We start from the raw sequence: 15,628 nt of genomic DNA, 5'->3' as shown, positions 1-15,628 counted from the left end.
TTTTTGAGGAAAAACAGAATTTAATTTCCATATCAGTTGAATGTTTGTTTTGATTATTAATCTTGTGATGTGTCACTTAGAGATGAGCTCAGCATCCAGGGCCTTCCCTGCCTTACTCATAGGTGGGCCACCCTTGCATTACTGGCCGTGGTGTCCTGCCATAAAATTGCAGCACAATTGCAAAGGCTTTTTTTTTTTTTTTTTTTTTTTTTCACACCAAACTACTTTGAAACCATAACACTGAGCATAAACCTAGTAAATCAATCTCTCTCTAAGCTCATAATGAAAAGCACATAACATTAATGAAATCAATGATGAGCTGAAGCATATACAGTTGAAACCAGAAGTTTACATACACTATATAAAAAGACACATATGCTTTTTTTTCTCAGAGTTGCAGTGATGTTGACAAAGTTCCTACAGTTGTCCACAATATTTTGAATACTTTTGTAGCCATTACAATATCCACGATTTCTGAGCACAATAAGAACACATACTAATAATGACTGTTGGGATATAGTGAGCCATTAAAAAAGAAGAAAGTCATAAAAAATTGTCTAAGAAAATCCTTCTCTCATTATTCTGGCATTTAGCAAATAGAAAAAATTTTGGTAATCCTAACAGACCTAAAACAGGAAAAGTGATTGTCTGATTTCATGTCAGACAGTGAGAAAAAAAAGCATATGTGTCTTTTTATATAGTGTATGTAAACTTCTGGTTTCAACTGTACATCTGGGGAAGAATGACAGACAAAACAAACCAGTGGAATTAACTGAGGCCATCCTTCGAGATTCTAGCATAGCTGGATCAGCAAGTCAGATTTGGTGCTTATTCAGAATACTACCTTTTTTAATGGCTCACTATATCCCAACAGATAGTCATTATTGGTATGTGTTCTTATTGTGCTCAGAAATCGTGGATATTGTAATGGCTACAAAAGTATTCAAAATATTGTGGACAACTGTAGGAACTTTGTCAACATCACTGCAACTCTCAGCAGCCGTCATGAAATGAAGCAATGCTGGGAGTTTTCTTCCAATAGGTTCCTAGGTGACTTTGAATATGCACACAGCAAAGGCATTAGTATGCCGTTTTCATGTCTGCCAAGTGATTTACAGAAAACTCTAAAATTAAATCAAAGATTTGAAAATGTGCAGTTTGTTGATAAAGTGCTTCAGCGTGTGTCGTCTTTATCTGTCAATACTGTTAAATTTGCACTCGGGGATGTTTTTGTTGTAGGGGATGTGCACACTAAAGCCATCCCTTTGTTCTTTAAAACCAAGTACATACTGAATGTAGACACGTTGTGGGTGTTGTGTGGAAAACTGTTGATTCCTTCCTCTTATGAAAGTCATTTCCATGCTTACCATGTCACAGTTGACAAGGACTGGACTCTGCTCAATCCCAGAAATGAATTGGACCATCAGGCTCTTGACACGTATTTGGTTGATGACAGACTGTTTGTGTCTTTGAGGTACTCAGTTTAAGGTTTAAGGTTTCGTTTGTTGTCGTTCTTTTAGGGTTGCAAAATTTAAGAAACAACAATTGTATGAATGAAATGTATTTTACTAAATTGTATGAAATAATAAATAAATTGCAATGAACGGTCAAGAAATTGTGGTACATTTTTGTCTCTTTAGAGTCCAAAACAGCTTGTCACAGGGTGGTACCAATGTAAGTACACTATTGTACCCTTTTATGGATACATTTTTGTTTTATTATTTGAAGGTAAATTTTTGTCATGCTAGGTGCACAACTGTACTTAAACTGGTACAATTTGATAAGGTACAAGAATGTACTGGCACCAATGGGTACAAAATTGTCTTTCAAAAAGGTACACCTGGTGCGACAAGGGTTTGTACCCTTTTAGGTACATTTTCGTACTTCTATTTTTGAGTGTGTTCACGTATTCTCTCCTCTCTTCTCTTTGTCTTTTGTGCACCTTGGCGTGATTTCTCTCCTCTTTTCTCTCTCCATGATCCATATGCTTACAGCAGTAACGATGTGTCTGTGAAACAAACCGCGGTCAAAGTACCCATAACATTTCTACACCTCTCCCAACATTCTAGAATGTTCACGTCATGATGATCAAAGCAGAAGAGGCTCAGAATGTTCACTGACTCTTCTTTTGATCTTCTTGCTGTTGCTATAGCAACAGTGACCTTGTTTATTTGCTAAACTTTTTTTAATCTATTTTTTGGGGTTATTTGCACAATTGTATTTATCTAATTCATCGAAAATGCATGTTTGGGCTTTTTTTGTAAAATTTTTTCATATTGTGTTATTTGTACAAGTTTATTTATCTAATTCATCTAAAAATGCATGTTTGGTCCTGTTGGTCCCAATAGTATCACAATTTCTCTAACCTTCTTGAACCTTATCAAAAAAAAAATGTTTTGCTGCTACAGTTTTTCAGCACTTTAACACTGTTGCACTTTACCCAATCGCTCCTTGTACTTATTTTATTTCGATTTTGCACTGCGTATTGTTGTATATTGTATATACCTACATTTTTAGTACAATTTTGTTACATGTTATATTGAGTTGCTGTTTGATTTATGTTAAGTTAGCCTCTATTTTATTTTTTATCTTACTCTATTTTATTTTATTTATGTTATCGCTACTTTCTCTATTTTCTTCTTCCCACTTTGTATTGTAACTGTTGCACAGCAATTTCCCTCGGGATAAATAAAGCTTCTTGAATCTTGAATCTTGAATCTTAGGTTGGAGACCTAAAATTCATAAAATAAACAAAGCAGAAATATCCGAAAGCTTCCAGCCATCATGTTTAACTATAAATCCTTATGTTAAAAGTTACACCTGTAAATGACAGCAGAAATAAACAAGATCTGATTTTAACATATCTCCACGACTCAAATCAACTGAGAGTCAACCAGAAGTGGCTGGTGTTGTCATACTGTAGTGATCGGGTCTATTGGATACCAGTTGTTTGAATATATGAATGAAATGAGTCCAAATGTGGACCCACATTTTTAATCATTACTAGACTGCCTGGAATTTGGTGTAGACAGGAACTGGAGCAGAGCATCTCAGACAGAGTCCAGGGCAGTACGAGAGAACTGATGTATTTTTCGAGCATTGAAGCTTGTAAACCCATTCTAGTAGGCCAGCCACCCTCCCTCCCTGTCTTAAATTACTCATTACAATACAAACCTCCTTCTGAAATGCCAAAACTCCCACCCTGTGTCTCTCTCGTTTGCTTCTTTTCTAACCTTCTGCTTTTCACCTTTCTCATCTTTTTCCCTCTCACACACAGACACATGCACACACACACACACACACACCTTCCGATTTCCCCTTTCCTCTCTCAGTCTGCCTGCTGTCTTGTACGCTCCCTCCTTCCGCTTTTCCTCTATCCACTTTTTATTCCTTCACCCCAACTTCCTGTCTTACTGATGTTTTCAGATGTCGTTAGACAATCACATGACCGCCTCAGTGAAAGGGGGCCTTAAAAGAAGAGTTGGGCATTTTTGGGATGCTTAATTTAGCATAAAACCCTGGCTCTGGATGAAGGTGACAGAATTAAGCAGCCCTGCACTGATTCTAGCCTTTATGCTACCGTACAGACGTGAGATGCATCGATTTACTTGTCCAACAGAGATTCGTGATGTAGAACCGCTTGTTTCACATTTAATACATTTAAACAGATTTAAAACATTTAAGCTGCAAGTAGCAATGAACGGACCCTCGCAGTCCACGCACGTCAGGACATGCTGCCCATAGGGTGTGGTGCGTAGAAGTATTCAGGGCAAGACCCTCTACATGTTTGAGCAATTTGGAGTAGATAGCAAATTGTATGTGGAAGTTATAATGAGTTAATGGTTCTATGGCAAAGCATCAAAATGGACCGCACCACCAGGTTTGACGTAGGTGAAAGCTTTTGATACTTGCAAAGTTTGTTGCAAATGGGTCAAATGGCCTAGGAGGATTTGGAAAAAGTAAGTTTAGAATTTTTTCACAGAGCCTTAGTGGCTCATGGGGAGGTAGCCACCTGGGTTTCATGTCATTCGGACAGACCAATGTGGAGATATCCAACACTTCGTGTTTTAAGCAAAATGTACAGGAAGTTGTTATTTAATAAGTTGATTATTGTTTGGAATATCAAAATTCTTTTAATAACTTTTTGTCAGGAGAATCCAGAGGTGCCGTATGCACCTCTCCATACGGTTCCGGAGTCAAAAAGGCTGAACAAACAGACTAAACAGCTTCCTTCCACAAGCTGTTAGCGTGCACGCTTCTGATCTGGAGCGTGCACGCTACTGCACTTCATGAGCCCTTGACATAGTTTTAAAAATTATTTATATATTGTTTAATTTGGTAATTATATCCAAGTTATTATATTTACATATTGTGAGTGTTTATTGTGTTCGTGTTATGTATCCCGGAGAAATGCAATCTAATTTTTGCTTCAATTTTTTTGTTGGTACAGCTAAATGACAATAAAGCTTTGATTGATTTCAGGGCAACCTGCAGGCTAAGGGTGGAGCATTCTGATTTTACAGACTTATGAGACAGTGTCTCATAAAGTGTCTCCAAAGCTTGGTGGTCTTAAGAGAGTTTGGGAAGAGGATTTAAAAGGGGAAGTAGACAATGAGATGTGGGAGGAAATTACTAGGTCCTGGTGTAGGGCAAGGGAAGTACAGACTCAGTTAATTACTTCTAGGATCATTCCTAGGATGTACTGGAGAGACTGTAAGCTAGCAAGACTAAAACTATGAGATTCAGAAGCACACTAATTCAAATGCTGTATATGAATGCCAAATGACAGGGAATTTATGGGAAAGAATAATAACTTGCAGATTGGCCCTTGCTACAGGCTGCAGGATTGTGCTAAGACATTGGAAAACAAAAACGGTCATCCATTTCATGTGGCTGAAGGGCAAACTATGAACAATTTATTTTCGAATTGAACAACAGGCAGGAACTATTTTGGAAAAATACAGGGCCCCTAGGGTCAGTGTATCTTTTGGTCATTCAATTTTCCTTTCAGAAACGGGTATTAAAAAACTAAAAACTAGTGGTTATTTGATTTTCGTTTTAGAATATAAAACTAAAACTTGAAATACAAGTCGTTTTTCCTATTTCATGGTCAAAAAGGGATGAGTGAAATTATAAAAATGATTCAATTTTCATTTTCTATGTCATATAACAAAAAATAAAATCACTAGAAAACAGAAACGGAAAAAGGCCTGTTTATTCATATTCTGAGACCGGATGTTGTCATTTACAGGACGGTGCTGTGTAGAAGAAACAGTAGGCTTGTAGGCTACGGCGGGGAAATCTACCGTGACACATGGACATGGAACTGCGGTCAAGCCAGCCGTCAGTATTCTCAGCATCATGGTAAACGCGGAGAAACAGCGTATTAACTTTAGGTTTTCAAAATAAAGGTATTAAGAACAGTAAGCTATAATTCGAACCAACATTTAAAATAAAATATGTTACATTAAAGTGTTTCATGAGCCCATGATGAAGAAAAAAACACTTAATATCAAGTATCTTTACTGCACCAGTAGAGACATGCCAAAATAAAAGTCCCATATTTATGCCTCCAGTTCGCATATTTGGCCATATTTGAGGTGCTGTAAAAACACATTGCTCAATATTTCTGGCTACTGATGGTATATTTGAAATCTACACATCTAAGACTACCACTATACTTGATATCAAGCATTTTTTCTGCACGGATGTTGAGATATTCAACAATAAAATTCCCCATTTGTACCTCCAAATGGCATATTTTCATATATTTGAGCTCCTGTAAAAACACTTTGCTCAATAATTACATGCTATGGATGGTATACTTAACTTCTACACATATAAGACTACAAGCACACTTAATATCAAATTTACTGGACCAATGTGGATAAATTCAACAAAAAAGTCCCATATTTATACCTGCAGATTCCATATTTTCATATATTTGACGTACTGTAAAAACACCTTTATTTTGAAAACCGAAAGTCCGCATTTACCATAATGCTGAGAATACTTGTACACTCGAAATTTAAGTGTGGCTGATTTGACCACGGAGATCGGGGTGATGGCTGGCTTGACCGAAGTTCCATGTCCATGTGTCACGGTAGATTGCTCCACCGTAGCCTACTAGCCTACTGTTTCTTCTACACAACACCGTCCAGTAAATGACAACATCCGGTCTCAGAATATGAATAAACAGACCTTTTTTCCGTTTCTGAAAAACTGACTTCTACACAAGGAAAATCGAATGACCAAAAGATACACGGACCCCCTAGGTCAGTGTATCTTTTGGTCATTCAATTTTCCTTTCAGAAACGGGTATTAAAAAACTAAAAACTAGTGGTTATTTGATTTTCGTTTTAGAATATAAAAATTAAAATTGAAATACAAGGGGTTTTTCTTTTTCATGGTCAAAAAGGAATGAGCGAAATTATAAAAATGATTCGATTTTCATTTTCTATTTCATATAACAAAAAATAAAATCACTAGAAAACAGAAACGGAAAAAAGGCCTGTTTATTCATATTCTGAGACCAGATGTTGTCATTTACTGGACGTAGCTGTGTAGAAGAAACAGTAGGCTAGTAGGCTACGGCGGAGCAATCTACCATGGAACATGGACATGGACATGGAACTGCGGTCAATCCAGCCGTCACCCTAATCTCCGTGGTCAAATCAGCCGCACTTAAATTTTGAGTGTACAAGTATTCTCAGCATTATGATAAATGCGGACTTTCGGTTTTCAAAATTAAGGTATTAAGAACAGTAAGCTATAATTCGAACCTACATTTAATAAAATATTTTAAATTAAAGTGTTTCATGACCCCATGATGAATAAAAAACACTTAATATCAGGTATCTTTACTGCACCAGTGTGAAAAATGCCAAAATAAAAGTCCTATATTTATGCCTCCAGTTTGCATATTTGACCATATTTGAGGTGCTGTAAAAACACTTCGCTCAATAATTCCTTGCTATGGATGGTATACTTGACTTTTACACATATAAGACTACACACATACTTGATATCACGCATTTTTACTGCACCAATGTGGTTAAATTCAACAATAAAAGTCCCATATTTATACCTGCAGATTCCATATTTTCATATATTTGAGCTACTGTAAAACCACTTTGCTCTATATTTCCTTGCTATGGATGGTATATTTGACATCTACACATATAAGACTACAACTATACTGGATATCAAGCATTTTCACTGCACCAATGTGGAGAAATTCAACAATAAAATTCCCCATTTGTACCTCCAAGTGGCATATTTTCATATATTTGAACTACTGTAAAAACACTTTGCTCAATAATTCCTTGCTATGGATGGTATATTTGACTTCTACACATATAAGACTACAAGCATACTTAATATCAAGCATTTTTGTTGCACCAATGTAGATAAATTCAACAATAAAAGTCCCATATTTATACCTGCAGATTCCATATTTTCATATATTTGACTTACTATAAAAACTCTTGGCTCAATAATTCCTGGCTATGGATGGTATATTTGACTTTTACACATCTAAGACTACAACTATACTGGATATCAAGGAGAAATTCAGAACACTTGTGTAGAAGTCAGATATATCACCCATAGCCAGGAATTATTGAGCAAAGCGTTTTTACAGTAGGTGAAATATATGAAAATATGGAATCTGCAGGTATGGGACTTTTTTTGTTGAATTGAATCACTCACGGTGGCGTACATTTGTTTCGCCATCGCCCTGATCATTTTGCGGGACACTTTCCCGTGGCGTGCCCGTTTGCTGATAACTCCCCACATGTTTATCTCAGGCTCCTCGCTAGCCTTCTTCCTCCCTCCAACAGGCAGCCTGGCCCTGTTGCTGTCCTCCTTGGACAGACGCTGAAGCTCAGTTTCTCTCACTCTCTTCTGGTCGACAGAGAAACGTCTAGCGGCTGCTTCTCCCGAGTTTTCCTCTGCATATTTTAAGACAGAAAGTTTTAATTTCAAGCCGTACTTCTTATTGTTTTGCTACACCGGAGCCATGGCGATCATCAATGTGATACTGACTGACAGAAAGCAGCACAACACATGAAAAAGGCGAAGAGGAAAAACGTGCAGTGTCAGTATTCACGTCTTCTTCCTTGATGTTTTAAAAGAATAAATTAGACTCTGCATTTATTTGGAACCGGCGGTTATTTATCCAAATATACACCTGCACCCGGCGTTTAAAGGAACCCTGTGGTTAATTGAAACCCGGATATTATTTGGTAATATACGGTAGTTACCAAGGTAAGGCACAGAAAAATAAATAAATAAATAACGGCCGTCCATCGGCCCATCATTGATTGGCTCACTGGAAAAAAATCCCGGTACTCCCGATGGCCAGTCCACCCCTGCAATAGCAGTTCTCTGGAGTGGCTGTGTGACTGAGTGTGTGTGTTTGTGCGTGCAGTGAGCACGAGCATGCACTTGTGTTTAGGGCGGGGCTAGGGGCACAAAAAAAATCTTTGCACCGGGGCCCATCACCATGATGTTACGCTACTGATGCTTGTAGTCTTATATGTGTGGAAGTTAAGTATACCATCCATAGCCATTAATTATTGAGCAAGTATTATTGAGCAAGTGTTTTTACACTAGCTCAAATATGTGAAAATATGCCACTTGGAGGTACAAATGGGGAATTTTATTATTGAATTTCTCCACATTGGTGCCGTAAAAATGCTTGATATCAAGTATAGTGGTAGTCTTAGATGTGTAGATGTCAAATATACCATCGGTAGCCAGGAAATATTGAGCAATGCGTCTTTACAGCACCTCAAATATGGTCAAATATGCAAACTGGAGGCATAAATATGGAACTTTTATTTTGGCATGTCTCTACACTGGTGCAGTAAAGATACTTGATTAAGTGTTTTTTCTTCATCATAGGCTCATGAAACACTTTAATGTAACATATTTTATTCTAAATGTAGGTTCGAATTATAGCTTACTGTTCTTAATACCTTTATTTTGAAAACCGAAAGTCCGCATTTACCATAACGCTGAGAATACTTGTACACTCGAAATTTAAGTGCGGCTGATTTGACGACGGAGATCGGGGTGACGGCTGGCTTGACTGCAGTTCCATACTGCCACGGTAGATTGCTCCGCCGTAGCCTACTAGCCTACTGTTTCTTCTACACAGCACCGTCCTGTAAATGACAACATCCGGTCTCAGAATATGAATAAACAGGCCTTTTTTCCGTTTCTGTTTTTTAGTGATTTTATTTTTTGTTATATGAAATAGAAAATGAATATCGAATCATTTTTATAATTTCGCTCAACCCTTTTTGACCATGAAAAAGAAAAACGCCTTGTATTTCAATTTCAATTTTTGTATTTTAAAACGAAAATCAAATAACCACTAGTTTTTTGTTTTTTAATACCCGTTTCTGAGAGGGAAAATCAAATGACCAAAAGATACAAGGACCTCCCTAACGGTTAAATAGTTGAATTGACAAGAAGCAGTTTTTAATTCTGTTTTTGAAATTTGCTTATCAAGCAAAGAATCAAGACATCAATCGCATCAATTTCTTTCATAAATTCACATCTTATCCCCCAACTTTGAGGGTGAGACTAATCAACTCCAAAACTTTTGTTCCTCTGGATCCAAAGTGCAATTAAATCCCCTTTCTATCAAACAGCTTCTTGGAAGCATGGACAAAGTCAGACATACATTTTTGGAAAACGTTGGGATCAGCAATGTTTGGGTCATAGATATTCACCAAAAGTAATTTCTCCCTCACGAGATTTCCCTAAATGACAAGGTACTGTCCTCCCTTATCTTTAATAATCTAATATTACTAGAAATAGAATAAATTAGTAAAGTAATGACACCTCTAGCTTTAGAATTAAAAGGGAGTGGAGGAAATCATGCCTCTCCATGTTTTCCTAATCTTCAACTCATCTTTATGATCAGGTGTTTCATGGAGAAATATTATGCTAAACTGCATTGATTTGATCCCATTCATTACCTTGTAGCCCTCCACACTTCCATGACGTAATTTTAATTTCAGCTACGTTATCAATTTTTTTGGGCAGACATATAAGCTGGACTGACCCGGTACGACAGACTGCGACAGCAGAGGCTCTGGTATGTGTGGTTTTAGCTTTAAAGTGAAATATGCTGTTGTACATTCTCACCCTCCGTGTTGTTGTGTTTTTAGGTCACACTTCAGAGCACCTCCCCTCCGTGTCCACATGTTTCGCGCTGATAGTACATTGCAATAATGAAGCAGGAGAGGTAAAGCCAACTCAATGTTTGATTACATTATGGGACCACGACTATCACTTTGCTAACTCATTCAATCTGTTCACCTTTTTGTAGACTGCCACTGCTGATTTGCTAACCTTGATTTACCCTGTTTAGTCGTACTTCATTGGTTTCCTTTTGCAAACAGGTGACATTCAATGGTTAGTTTTAGGGCCGATCCGGGCATTTTTCCGGTGATCGGAATCGACAATTTAGAACGTGGACCCAAGCCCGATTTTTATTTTTTTTTTAACGTCAGAGCACAATTTGTGGCAGAACAGAGACGCGCGCGTAGCGTTAGCCTGGTAAAACTGTGAATTAAGTGTCTACAGTGTGGAAATTACTTAGATTAGAAAGCGAAAGCAGTCCAATGGCGACATGTAACATCTGCTACACAGCCGTTTCGCGGAGCTGCATTTGATACTACTCATTTGATACAGCATACACAAAACAAAAACTCAAAGAATACAGCGTGTTCACTCGAGAGTACAGGCAAGGATACCGAAGCAGCAAACAGTCGCGGATACTTTCAAAAGTTAAGAGAAATATCCTCAGCGACATGTCCACAAATATTACAGAGAGGGTCATCAAATGAATTGCTCTGGAAAACCAGCTCATCTCCGTGGTAGAGGATCAGGGTTTTCTTCGTCATCTGGAGTTTTTGAATCCCCGGTATGCCCTACCATCTCTGCATTACATTTACTCCACTTTCGAGTTACAGTGTGTCGGTATGCGCACTAGTTTCGTGGGTCTCATACAGCAGATCATGTAAAATAGGCAATCGAGGATATGCTGAACGCGTTTGAAATAGACAAGCAACGTGTCCACATCATTTTATGTGACAACGTAAAGAATATGAAAAAAGCAAAGTATAATATGGAGGTACCAAGCATGAGCTGCGTCTCACACACACTTCAGCTGGCTGTACATGAGGGTCTGCTGTCACAGTGCAGCGTCACAGACTCACCTGCTAACACAAGGAAGGTGGAAGCCAATGTTGTAATAGCATATGCAGAATAAGAAAGAGCCATATGAAAGTATATACATTGTTTCAACAAAATAAAAAAAACCTATGTAGTGTCTGTGTTTTTCTTACACATCCTGGGCTCCAAGACAATAGTGAATAGAGGGAAGACAGGATGGGATAGGACCAGATGCTCCCCTGTAGACAAGTGTGCGAATACGTCTTATACAGGATAAGCGTCCTGTAGTGGTAAATTTTAATATTCCCTTTTTACTTGAGATGCCTCCACACCCTGCTTTCCCCCAAAGTATCAGATCTCTTTGTTTGCAACCCATTTGTGTATTTTAATGTCTAGACCTTGTAATTGCATTTCAAGTTTATATTGACATTCTAACTCCTTTTCTCTTAAAATTTGGGATTTAATTTGACATAATATTTCTAATTTTTGTTTTATCCACAATTGTGTCTGAGTCTATGACTCAGGGATCAAAGTTTAAATACTTTGGGTTACGCTTTTATCACTTGTGCGGGTTATATTTATATTTTATTATATTGATATAAGTAACGAAGTGGTCCTTACGGAGACGTCTGTATTGAAATTGTCGTGCACGACCTCCACAGCTGGAATGGGGAGTAAAGGCTCTGTTGAGGCGGGACCTCCAGGGGGGCAATTGTGGATATAATGAGAAAGAAATATGGGACAGCTGAGTTTGGATTCCCAATAGGGGGATCTCTCAGTTTAAAAACTATATTACTATTAGAGGAAAAACTCAAGAAAAAAGAACTAAACATGAGAAGGAAAAAGAAATTATATGAAAAAAAAAAATAAAAAAATTGGAAACTATAGAAGATCAAAGAGAATGTTTACAGATTTGGAAAACGGAAGCAGATGCAAGAAATAGGAGAATAATGCAGAAACAACTTCCTTTTCCACACGAAAGAACTGAAACCAATGAAAAGCAAGATTTACACACACAAAGAACATCAGACTCGCAGGTTTCTTCCTCTTTGTTTCCACAGTTGGCGGCTTTGAAGCTGGACCCAGACCTCGACGGCAACCCACCCTACAATCCTTCAGCTCCACCACCATACAACTCTACAACAACCGACGAGAGAAGAGGAACAGATCCCTTCAGCATGACACAACAAACAAGTTCGGGAGCAGCTCATCCTGATGTGCCTGTTCAAACAAAAAAATTCTTCAGACAAACGACCTTCTCCAATCGCACATAGACTACGTCATCCGAATCAAGATGCAGCCCTCAACATGCCTATGGTTGAAGTTTCTGGACCAGAAGGTGCAACATTGGTTTTCCGTGCATGGACTTCGGCTGACATCACAGCAGCCTCTCAACATCTGCCCAATCCTACAGCGTTCAAAAAAAAAAAAAAAAAAAAAAAAAAAAGAAGAGACAACTCAAAAGGAACTTCACATGGCAGCACTGACCATGTATAACACAGTCCGAGACTACAGGCAACCACACCGTGAACGCAGACAAAGAATACACAGCCAAGACAACAACTGGAAAAACAATGCTAACAGATCTGCAAGAAAACATCCCAATGACGTCTGTTACCACTGTGGACAATCTGGACATTGGAAACGTGAATGTCCCATATCAAGATCATCAATCCCACAGACATCAGACTGACGGTGGTGAGGGGTTGTCGGCGAGCGATGGACTCCTGCTGACGAGCTCAACCAACATGTGAAACCAGAAGGAGGTACCGCACCACACTCACACACGCATATTGAGCAGATTAACACACAATCTATTGGGAGCTCAGACACAATTGCTTTAACATATGTTCAATACACATCTGATCATTTCAAAAGGTTTCCCAAACATACATTGACTATTGCTGAACAAAATGTTGTATTCTTAGTTGATTCAGGAGCCACACATTTGTGATAAGAGCTCTGGAACTCACTACAAAACCAAGACTGAGTGGAAAACATGTATATTCTGTTGGTTCATCAGGTCAAACAATCAGAGAGAACATCACTGTCCCATTTAAATGTGAGGACGGACCACATACAAATTTCAAACATGCATTTTTACTCTCTGAAGTCTGTCCCATTAATCTCATGGGCAGAGATTTAATGTACAAATTAGGCCTTTGCCTAATCTCAACCCCAGAAGGTGTGAAAGTTCACAGACTATCCGATTTGGAACCAAGTCTTTCACACTCCTTTGTTCACCAAAATTCAAATTTGCTCTATGCATATCAATGGAAATTGCAGAAACTAACAGTCTCTTCTGAATTAGTCACAGAAGCTAAAAAGACAGTTTTAACAACTGCAACTGATTTCACGACACCAGAGGATCTGCATTGTACCTCTCATGTGTCACCAGGACCTGATGAGCCACTTGAGGAAAGCTGGCTGAGAGAGAGATTTGACAAGCTTAAACTACACAACACAGATGTGCTATATCAATCTCTCTCACATCAGCTCAATCCAACATGTACACCATAACTGATTCAGTCCCACACATAACACTTGCAAAACACACATCAGATAACTGGGAAGATTTGGGCCCATTAATAAAATCATGTCAGCGCGCAGCCGATTGGCAAAAGACATGTGATCGATCTATTTTTTTTTTCACCAACACTGCAGTGTTATTGTAAAGGTTTAACATCTGTTGTGCACACTACGAAAACAATCCAGCTGGTACCTGAAAGCACTTCTAAATCGTTTTCTTTTTTGTCTGAAGAACAAGCTGCAGCTATCACCGGCCTACAGGAAGTCCCTAAGACAATGTGGGCTGTTAATAAGTACGATGTTGGCCTCATCAAAAACTGTGAACCTGTTGTCATAACTCCAAAATCTGACTTTAGACCTTGCAAGACTCAATATCCACTAAAACAAGAAGCCATCGATGGCATAACGCCAGTTTTTGAGTCCCTTAAAGCAGCAGGAGTAATCATCCCCTGTGATGACTCTCCAGTGCGCACACCTTTGTTCCCTGTCAAAAAAATCAGAGATAAGAATCAACCCACAGAATGGCGTATTGTTCAAGATCTGCAAGCAGTTAATGCAGCAGTCCAACCCAGAGCTCCAAATGTTCCAAATCCTTACACCATCCTGTCTCAAGTTCCCCCAACTGCGAAATTCTTTTCAGTGGTGGATCTTTCTAATGCTTTCTTCAGTGTTCCAGTCCACCCAGAAAGTCAATTTTGGTTTGCTTTCAACTTCAATGGATGAGGCTACACATTCACTCGCTTGTGTCAAGGATATTGTGAGAGTCCCACCATCTACAATGAAGCTCTCAAACAAAGTCTTGAATCTCTTGTTCTCTCTCCAGATAATGCTTTACTACAGTATGTTGACGACCTTATGATCTGCAGTCCAACCAAGGAGCAATGCGAAGCCAACACAGTCAAACTCTTGAAACATCTGGCTAAAAGTGGTCACAAAGCCAGCTTGTCGAAACTACAATTTGTCCAGGAACAAGTTGTTTTCTTAGGTCATGTCATCACTTCTGAAGGAAAAACTCTTTCACCAAACAGAGTAGATGCAATTCAGAATCTTCCAAAACCTATCACGAAAAAACAAATGATGTCATTTCTTGGAATGTGCTCTTATTGTCGACAGTTCATTTTAAACTATGCCATTCTTGAGGCTCCACTCGCCTCCCTCATTCATGGCAATAGTTTGCAGTCACAAGATAAGATCACATGGACTCCTGAAGCAGAACAATCTTTCACCGAACTAAAACTTGCCTTACAGACCACTCCAACTTTGGGACTACCTGACCCTACCAGGCCGTTTACTCAAACAGTAGATGAAAAAAATGGATGCATGACTTCTGTTTTGTTACAGGATCACGGAAATAAACTACGTCCCGTAGCTTATTTTTCTTCACAACTGGATCCTGTGGCTGTAGGCCTCCCAAGATGTCTCAGAGCTGTTGCTGCTGCAGAAAAGGCAGTTATGGCATCCAGAGACATTGTGGGTTACTCTGATGTAACCCTCTTGGTCCCACATGCTGTGTCCATGATTTTACTTGAACAAAAAACTTCTCACCTCTCCACAGCAAGATGGCTCAGATATAACACTGTGCTTTTAGAAATGTCTAACATCACTGTTAAAAGATGCAATGTTTTAAACCCTGCCACTCTCCTCCCTACGCCCGACGACGGACAGGAACATAATTGTGTTGCTGTCCTCCAACAGGTTTGCTCTCCAAGACCAGATCTACAAGAAACCCCATTAATTAACCCTGATTTGGTTGTTTTTGTAGATGGATCTGCCTCACGTGACCCACAAACCGGTCGCAACAGAGTAGGATTTGCTGTTGTCACTAACCATGAAACTCTTGTCTCAGATTCACTCCCTTCCCACTACTCTGCACAAGCGGCAGAACTGATAGCATTGACAGAGGCAT

General features: G+C 38.8%; 1 long non-coding RNA gene across 1 annotated transcript; it reads right to left on the bottom strand.

The window, feature by feature from the left end:
* Window positions 1-1,366: 1,366 nt before the first annotated feature.
* On the bottom strand, window positions 1,367-2,042 carry LOC115594445 (uncharacterized). Its single transcript, XR_003986478.1, has 2 exons — window positions 1,885-2,042; window positions 1,367-1,513 (listed from the first exon to the last, which is right to left on the bottom strand). It is a non-coding gene; the product is annotated as an uncharacterized LOC115594445 (long non-coding RNA).
* Between the last annotated feature and the right edge of the window lie 13,586 nt (window positions 2,043-15,628).

Source organism: Sparus aurata, chromosome 13 (assembly GCF_900880675.1).
Source record: "Sparus aurata chromosome 13, fSpaAur1.1, whole genome shotgun sequence".
Classification (NCBI taxonomy): domain Eukaryota; kingdom Metazoa; phylum Chordata; class Actinopteri; order Spariformes; family Sparidae; genus Sparus; species Sparus aurata.
Note: the sequence above shows the minus strand (reverse complement) of the source record. Positions and strands in the feature narration are given on the sequence as shown.